General features: G+C 34.7%; 1 long non-coding RNA gene across 4 annotated transcripts; it reads left to right on the top strand.

The window, feature by feature from the left end:
- Window positions 1–2754: 2754 nt before the first annotated feature.
- Window positions 2755–9278, top strand: LOC110805345 (uncharacterized). 4 transcript variants are annotated; one of them, XR_008923482.1, is made up of 7 exons: window positions 2755–3110; window positions 4727–4998; window positions 5108–5234; window positions 8258–8341; window positions 8458–8598; window positions 8701–8819; window positions 8921–9278. It is a non-coding gene; the product is annotated as an uncharacterized lncRNA (long non-coding RNA). The 4 variants fall into 4 exon arrangements; XR_008923480.1 differs by lacking the exon at window positions 5108–5234; XR_008923481.1 differs by lacking the exon at window positions 5108–5234 and having other exon boundaries at window positions 8255–8341; window positions 8707–8819.
- The last annotated feature ends 651 nt before the right edge of the window (window positions 9279–9929 follow it).

Below are 9929 nucleotides of genomic sequence, written 5' to 3'. Positions count from 1 at the left end.
GGGTGGTTGCTTTCAGTAGATAGTTTTAGCACTAGTAGAAAAAGTATCATTTGCAACTCATCAATTGCAACTCACGCAAGTCATATGGGTTGCAAAATAGGTTTGGTCAACGCGGGTCAATTATTAAATGAGGTACTCGCAGCGAATTCATTGACCCTGAGTTGCGAAAAAAACAATTTTTTTTTAAAAAAAAAGATAATTCGCAGCGCGTAGAGGCCGTACAAGTTGCAATTAGGGGAATAAACTCCAGCGCTTGTCAATTAATTTCAAACACTCACTCATTTCCTCCTTGTACAACGCAGATCTATTTACACTAATATAAACCTGGTCCATGCTAACTTAGCGTGGACCAGGGCAACGGAGTAATTTTATGGGTAACATATGTAACTGTCACGTGACAGTTATTTTGTAATTTTAAATAGTAACTATATGCGTATTACAGTAACTATGTGTTTTAAAGAGTTACTATGTGTTTTGAAGAGTTTTAATGCGATTTGTGTCTAGCCCACTTTATATACGTTTTAAACTTTTTTATTTTTCAAAATTTCAGATCTACATTCTGTTCATTCTCTTTCAGTTTCTCTCTCTTCATTTTCTCTCTAAGCTTTTCAAAATTTAGCCCAAATTTCTAGGTTTTGTTCGATTTTTTTAGTAATTATCTTATAATTCTTATGATTGGATCTATTTGATAGTGACTATATGATTATAATTCGAAATGTAATTTGTAATATATATGTGTACACATATAGTAACGGTTGTACACATATAGTAACCATTAAGATAGTAACCATCTTTTTATGTGATTGGATCTATTATATGTGTACATAGTGACTATATGATTACATTATGTAATATGTTATTTAGAGTATAAGATAGTGACTATATGATTATAATGGTTACTATATTTGTACAATAGTTACTATATATATTATAATAATAGTCATTATGTGTTAAGCTAGTTGTTGTGTGATTATAATGGTTACTATATGTGTACAATAGTTACTATATTATTATATTAGTTACTATATGTTTGAAATAGGTACTATGTTTATTTTATCATGATGTGTTACCATATGTTTATTTTCTTTAATAGTTACTATATTATTTATATAGTTACTATATTATTTATATAGTTACGATATGTTTGAAATAGATATTATGTTTATTTTATCATGACTTGTTACCATATGTTTATTTTCTTTAATAGTTATTGTACGTTTTATATAGTTACTATATTTTTGAAATAGGTACTATGTTAGTTTATTATGTTATGTGCATGTTTTTATGTTATTCTATATTTTTAATGATATAGTTACTGTATTATGGATAGAGTTACTATATTATTATCACATCAACTATGTCTGCAACTCTGTGACTAAATGACCATCAATAATATTTATAGGTATTATATCTTGTATTATAGTAACTATATGTTTGGTATAGTTTTTTATGTATATTATAATGTTCTTTTCATGTTCTTTGTTGTCTTCTATGTTATTAGTAATAAGAGTTACTATGTTATGATCACAATAATTATATGATCATAACAATAACTATATCTACAACCTTACTCGTATATGACTATCATTAATATTAAGAGTTACTATATCATGTATAATAGTAACTATATATTTTTAATAGTTATTATCTTATCATTATGTTCTTTTTATGATCTTTCTGTGTACTCCATGTTATTATTAATAAAAGTGACTATATTATTTTGACAGTAACTATATGACTATAACAATAACAATAACTATATATGCAATTCTGCAAGTATTTTACCATCGTTAATTGTAAGAGTTATTATATGATGCATAATAGAAAATACACATTTTACATAGTTACTATGTTATTTTTTTCATATTTAAATGTTAAATTATTAACTTAGTTTAAATATTATTGATTCAGAAATACAAAGATGATGCACCCAGAATTGAAATCGTGCAAAGAATAAATTCTGCAAGGAAAACAAAACCAGGAGGAGAAGAAGAAAATCCTGACAACAATGGAAACCAAGAACGTAGTAGAGGAAGGACATGATGTGTTGGTGGAAAAAAGAGACGTGGTCCACGTGGACGTGTCGATTAGTATTTTTTAGTTCAAAAAACATTTGAGTTTAACATGGTTTATTTAATAGATGCAAAGAATTAGAATGTCGTAGCTAAAACAACTAACCAAGTAGTTAATGTTTTTTTTATTATTGTTCAAGAGTTATAATTACTGTTATTTTTGATATAATTACTCTTTTATATTTCAGTAATTATGTGATATATAATAGAAAAAATTATTATATGACCTCTAAACCATCTATATCATATTGTTTATTTTTATAATATAGTAATTGTTTTACAGCTAAACTTATTTTTCTATATAATATAGTTAATCTTTGGATAGAATAATTGTTCTCATCGAAATTACTATATTATTATTATTTATTTCATAGTTACCATTCTGAAAATATAGTTACTTTACAGAACCTATAGTTTCTATAATTTACTCTTTTTGTCTGCAAGAATGAATATATAGTAGTAATTGTTTTACAGTTAAAATTACTTTTCTATATAATATAGTTACTCTTTGGATAGAATAGTTATTCTTATCATTATTATGTTCATAGTTATTATTCTGGAGATATAGTTACTTTACAGAACCTACAGTTTCTATAATTTACTCACTGTTAAAATTACCTAATTACCCTGGTCCATGATAATCTTATGGTAGACCGGGTCCATGCAAGTGAAATTGACGCATATCTAGATCGATTGAATTCCAGAAAAAATATCCAGTGAAACCTTCGAATCTCCATCGCCAATTTCTCCCCTCTTCTACACAAATCTTACCCCAATTAACTCCCTTCTTCATCTTCTGTTTGTTCCTTCGTTGCGCGGCCATCGGAAAACGTTTCTTGCTCTCTCCTCCGCATATCTCACCGGCGGTAACTAAAGCTTTTCAACTCCCACCGCATATCTCACCGGCGGTAACTTGCTCTCTCCTCCGCGCAAGGTTTTTCGCATATCTCACCGGCGGTTTGCTCTTTTTCAACACCGCCTATAACACCGAGAATGGTGGATTTATCTGGGATTTCCTTGCAATTATCCGAAGTTGAGGTCTTCCTCTTTCTCTCTCATTTTAGTTTCATGTTTTTTTGGTCTTGATTACTGATTGAAAATGTTGGATGGTTGAACTTATTGATTAATTTGTTATTTCTTTTCCTCTCTCGTATGATTTTCGCATTTTTAGGTCTTGATTGATGGTTGAAATTGTTTGATTGTTGAACTTATTGATTAATTTGTTATTTATTTGGCTGTTTGTAGTTGATTAATTGTTTTTCTTTAGGGATTCTTCACTGTTTTAGCGTTGTTGATGTGGTTGTGATTTCTTTGAACTGTTGGTAGATGATGTTGCATTACAACACTGGTTGTAATGTTTGCCTTGAGGAATTTTGCAGACTCTATTATTTGGTCAGTAATTATTGAGTTTCTTTTCTTTCCCATTCAAACAATTTGGGGGCAAAGAAAAGATTACAAAAGTGACAGTTTAGTAAAGGAGGCTTTCATGTCATTCCTTTTCCTTCCACACGAATTCCCTTACAATTATAAGTACAAATAAATTCTGCATAGTTTCTTAATTCCGCTCCTTTTGTCTTTCATATAGTTCCTTCCTAGTCAGCAAGTTGCTAATGTATATGTGTCATGTTCGCTGTGAAGATTTCGAGAAGTAATATAATAACGGGCCTTCTGATGTATAGTTAAGTCTGCAAATTAGTGGCTTTTAGATTCTCTGAGAATTAGGCTTACCCAGCGTTTTGGGTATGGAGATTCATGTGCATAGAAGTAAGAGGTGCATTTACATCAACATGGTGTCAATGAGAAGTTACAATGTGACGTAAAGTTTAATTAAGTATACTGATTAGAAAGAGAGGCTGAAAACATCCTTATAAGCATAGTTGAAAAGAATAACGGGGTCTACACTATTTGGCAACCTGTGCAGTTATTAAAGGAATAAAGGCTAAAGACTGCCGCCTTTTGTAATTTGGAAGTCCTATCCCGCTGAGTTTGTTAGGGTAGTTTCGGAGTGAAGTTTAAAGGACCTTTACACAAAACCGGGAGTAATGTGCAATTATGGTGCATTGGTTGCTAACAAACAACTCTGGAATTGTAATTTAGCCATTGTGAAAGTGCATTTGTGCTGGGTTTATAATTTTAAATGCATGTGCTTTTTTCTGTCTCATACCTTATAAACTGATTATCAGGTATTCTGCCTTAAGAGTGCGAATATTTGGTTTCACGTTGCAGAAAATGCAATGCCGTTTTTGGAGTAGTTCTCATAAATACAGCGTTGAAAATACCCATACAAAGTTCAGTAATACAGACTACAGAGAGGATAATCCCATGGTCCAACAGTGTATACGATAGAACTGTCATACCAAAACAAGCTTTATCTTATGTCTAGCCATGCTAGTAAAACTACAAAGAACAGTAAGGTTACACATAAATGGTATTGCTGAAGATGATACCAGACAACATTTAGATTTAAATTATGTTCAGTATATTTGTAGCTTGTTGGAAATGTTCAATCAGCTTAACTCCCGCCCAGACCCATCTGCATTATAAATGCCCATCAACTTACTCCCTTCATCAAACATTAGTAACTCTAACTCTAACAATTAGAACATAAGCTATAGCACCATGCAATGAACTCCCCTAATCCTCATGTACTGCAGACTTATACCAGAAGAAGGAAGGGACATACGCCACAATAGAACAAAGAGGGGAGAAGGGAGGCAGATACAACAGAAAAGTGTGGAACCACGGTGCTTAGTGGAGCAGTCCCTGAATCTCATTAAGGCTATTTGTCTCATTAGGATACTGCAAGGAACCACGGTGCTTAGTGGAGCAGTCCCTGAAAAGTGTGGAACCACGGTGCTTAGTGGAGCAGTCCCTGAAAAGTGTGGAACCACGGTGCTTAGTGGAGCTGCCTTCCTCTCGAAAGAAGGTGAGTTGCGTTGATTGATTACACTGATCAATAATACATCATATCTGGTTTCTGCTAATTACTCTTGCTATTCTCTGTAACTCCTCTTACCTGATCTAATTCTTAGCAGATACTTTTGATGCTTTAGTTATTTTGGCTATTCGTCTCATTAAGGATAGCTCACTATTTATAAGCTACAGCACTGTATCTGGACAACGATCTCATTTACACTGTTGGTCAAAGTGGTAGGTCACTAGGTAAATCATCTAATCTCATCACTTTGAACCATAAAAATTGCAGGTATACAGGAAAAGGAAGAATAATCACAGAAAAAATGTAAGCAACGTAATTAAAACCCAATTCAAAACTACAATTATATATATATAGGGTCACCCTCCAATGAGAAGATCCTTATGATGAGAAGGATGAGAAGGGGTCTTGGCCACACAATTAAACCAATTCGACGGCCAATCTTTCGCATGTGCGATAACAAACAAAATCAACCAAGATTGTTTCATTCAATGACGAAGGCATGCTCCAAAAGATTGAACCTTTAAACCCCCAATAAAATAAAACCCCACCACCAATTTTCTCTCTCCTCCATATTTCAGTCTTCTCCATCTTTCATTTATCAAACCCCTTATTTCTCTTTACTCCATTAAAATAACTATTGCCTCTTCTTTCTCTCTCCTCCATTTTTACCCTCCATTTCTAATCAATCAATTAAGCAACAACATAAATATCCAACTGCTACTATGATTTATTTAGTTTTATAATTATCTCTCCTATTTAAATCTGAGAATCATCTTCTTTAAATGTGTATCACTCTGATATTTGTCTGTCTGCCAATTAACAAAATGAGATCAAGCTTCTCATTGTCGTACCCTTCTTGGAATTATTGTTTCATCTACCTGATTGGTTTATGGTGATTGATCAAGTGAATTCTTGCTTTCTTCAATACCCTCAAGGTTCAACTTTTAGATTTTCGTAAAACACAATTGAAATACATGAGCTTAATTATGGATTTTGGTTTCCCAATTAGATCAAAATTATTGAGATCGAATTCGCGGTGACAAAGCCCAGCCATTTCAACAGAATAACATGGTATTGAAAGGGATGATACGGGAAGTTTTGTGGAAATAAGTAAATTTGATTTTGCTCATTTGCTCAAATGAGTAATTTTTTTGCTCATTTGCACAAATGAGTAATTTTTTTTGCTCATTTGCACAAATGAGTATTTTTTTTTTGCTCATTTGCACAAATGAGTACTTTTTTTTGCTCATTTGCACAAATGAGTACTTTTTATTGCTCATTTGTGAAAATGAGCAAATTATTTTTTGTTCATTTGTACTAAATGAGCAAATTCGTCCAAATTCTTCCGTCTTCTCCATTAATGATGATAGTTGCTATTTTATTTCAAAATTTTATGTGATTATTTTGCTTCTCGTTGATTTATGATGGTGCTAGCTCCATTGGTTAAATTGTCTTTTTTTAATATTTCATTTTGATTACTTGATGTGTAATTAAATTTTTTTTCTGTCAAGATAATTTCTTTGATTTTGGGGTTTGATTTCAGATTCTTATTTTATAAGAGGAAGACGGTGAGAATTTGGGAGGTTTGAGTTGTCAGACATGGTTTGGTCATAATGGGACAAGATTGTATAACTTGATTCAATTAATAGTATTTCTGATTAATTATTTGTATTTTTGCAATTTTGTATTTGATTTTTTGAATTTTTTGTTCACGGTGGTGAAGTGGTGGCTGGTTGGGCGGAGGAGAGGAGAGAGAAAAACGAGGAGGTTGAGGGTGTTGGTCTTCATGGTTAAATGCTTGAAAACGAAGGAGAGAGAAAATTGAAGTTCAGCTATGGAAGCTAAGTACAAAGGAAGGAGATCGAAGATGAATAACAAACTAAAAGGAAAAAAGAAAACCGAATTTAATCTGGACCATTGATTCGGTGGTTCAGATACCTTATCATTCTTCCTATTTTAACTCCACTTCTCATTTGAGTGCAAGTCTATATATATAGGGGAGGGATTCGGTGAGAAAGTGATCTTACGGTGAGAAACGTGAGAAACAATATCAATCGTTAGATAATGCAATCCGACGGAGTAAATTAATTCGGTGTTACTGCTTTACTAATGGCACATCAAGTAATGTACTCTACTTTCCACGTCAAGAAACCAATTACGGAGTATTATCTTGTTTAATATGCAAGACTGCAAGTATGTACTCCTGTAACATCAAATAAATAAAACAACGCCTAGAGGAAAGCCTTTATTAAGAATATCTTGCTTTCTCTCTCTCCCTTTTTTCCTCTATCAACATTAAGTTGCTAGAGGAATTAAAGCTTTAATCATTCAAATGGAAGAAGAACATAGGTACATCAACTAACCTATGCAAATACATCAACAAAGAACTACAGGTACATCAAAATACAGCTACAGGTACATCAAAACATAGTCTTCTTTCTGATAAATAAAACCTCAAGCCTTCTTTCTCTTTCCTCTATCTTCAGATCAGATACACTAACAAATCAAATTCCTTTTGTTGTTATACATCCCTAATTAATACTACTATCGTGTAATCATAATACTTTCCATGCTAGTTCCACCTAAAAATATCCATGGCAGATACATCACGAGTACATTATGAATACATTGTAATTAACTTCGAGATACATCAATTTCATTCCTTTATAAATAAAACTGAAAAAATCCATACAATCAATTGGAGAAATTAATTGGAAAATCTAAGTGATGTTGCACCCTAAATTGAATCTGAACTCCAAATTCAGTTTTCTGGGTTTGCTTAATTGTCTGATTTTGGAGGAGAGAGGGGAAAGAGATAGGAGATAGAAACGTGTCTTTTGGGGATGTTTACCAGCTATCGTAGCGCGAATATTCATTTAGATTTTTCAAAATATGTACTCCCTATTTACCATACATCCATTAATGACAGCGCGCATATTTGTAGCCATTAGATCTAATCAATCTGATGGTATAAGATACTTCTCACGCTTCTCACGTATGATGTCCTTCTTCCTTCTCTTTACTTTTTCACTGAAACTTGATGGCATGTTGCTATCAAAATTCAACCTTAAAATGGTGTTGAGCAGCTTAGTAAAGCCCAAGAAAAGGTATTCCATTGATGATGTATACTCGATGTACTTGCATTCATTATGTGTTGTATCTATGGTTTTCAGTTAATGTATCTATGGGCTTTAGTTGATGTATTTCTGGTTCTTAGTTGATGTATCTTCTATTCTTGATGCAGCAGCTTTTCGGTAGGACCGCCCTACGGGCGCGTGTAGGAAAGACCGAGTGAGTCAACCACGCGCGCGTGGCCTCACGCGCAGTATAAGTAGATATTTTTTCTCTCTCCTTCATTCTTCTCCTGCAATACGCAATACGCTATTTTTCTCTCTTCTCCTCCTCCCACCTCATTTTCTCTCTCTTCTCTTCCTCCTTCCATCGCAGCCACACCACCGTTGAAATATGGCGAAGCAACAGTGATGAAGTAGGTTTTCAGATGCCGAAGGCGACGCAAGACCTAGATCCACATGGAGTAGCGGCGCTCGATGTAGATCGGAAAACTGCGGAAGTTAGGTCGCCGTTGAGGTAATTCTTCAATCTCTATCCAAGTCTCTCCTTCACTGTTCTTCACTTAGTTAGGTTTTTGATAAATTTTGTTGATTTTTTTCAACGTCTTTGGTGGGGAAGCTGAAGAAGGAATATGAAGAGTGAAGCGAAATCGCTTTGCGACGGAATCCACGGCGGTGGTGGTTAGGTTGGCGGAACTGAAAATGGCGAGGACGGCGGCGGCGTTGTCTCGGAATTAGGTAACTCTTTCATCTCTCTCCTTCATCTCTCCTCTATTCTTCAGTTATTTTAGGTTTTGATTTTTCAAATTAATTTTTGAAATTAATTTAGGTGAATTTAGGTTTTTGATTTTAGGTTTTTTTTGCCGCGGTTGCGGTGGTGGAGGTGGAGGTGGCGGAGGTGGAGGTGTGGCTTGGTTCTGCGAGAAAGGGCGGAGAGTTTCGGCGGTGGAGGTGCGGCTCGGTTTTGCGAGGAAGAGCGGCGACTTTGGGTGGTCGGATGAGGCGTCGCAAGGAAGGGCGGCGACTTTGGGTGGTCGGATGAGGCGTCGCAAGGAAGGGCGGCGAGTTTCTTCAAATATGCAGGGCCATTGATTTGAGTGTGATGGGAATTTTCATTTTACCATTGATGAAGAATGTTCGCAAGTGTGATTACTCTGATTGTCCAATTATTATTGCATTAATTATTTTATATTTATATTTTGTTAAAAATTGTAATGATTTTGTTAGGTTATGATACATATGACAATTCATAAATCATGCGGAAAAACCATAAAGCCAGGAAAGCATATTATTTACACATAATCATTTAGCATAGTTTAGATGCATACACTTTGTTGCGTGCCTTCCCTAGCTGCGCCCGAACCGAACAAGAAAAAGTCTTTAGGACTCCAAGTGTCGTCCCTCCGTAGATAGTCCACAGCACGTCCGGATCCGCCTTAAGCTTGACCAACTAGGATCGCCCTTAAGGTACTTAGAATTTTCGGCACATATAGGCAATTGTATGACTGAATTTTTGCTCTCAAAAATCACTTTGAATACTTGAATACTCGATATAAATTGTGAGCATTGATCACCTATTTATAGGGCATGGGTATCGGATATTAGAATCCTACTAGGAAACGATTTAGTGAATCTGAATTAATCTAAAATTCAATCACTTAATTTATCTAGTAGACTTAGGAAATCAATCTTATACGAATCCTAACCGATCAAGGTTTCGTACGCAAGCACAAACACACACGCAGGCGCAGCAGCCCACGAGGGGCGCCATGCGCGCGCGCGCGCTGAGCCCAGGCCCAGCAAGTGCTCGCAGCCCACGAGGGGCGCGCGCCTGCTGGCCTTGCTCTC

Source organism: Spinacia oleracea, chromosome 6 (genome assembly GCF_020520425.1).
Source record: "Spinacia oleracea cultivar Varoflay chromosome 6, BTI_SOV_V1, whole genome shotgun sequence".
NCBI lineage: Eukaryota > Viridiplantae > Streptophyta > Magnoliopsida > Caryophyllales > Amaranthaceae > Spinacia > Spinacia oleracea.
This window is presented reverse-complemented; position numbering and strand designations above follow the sequence as displayed.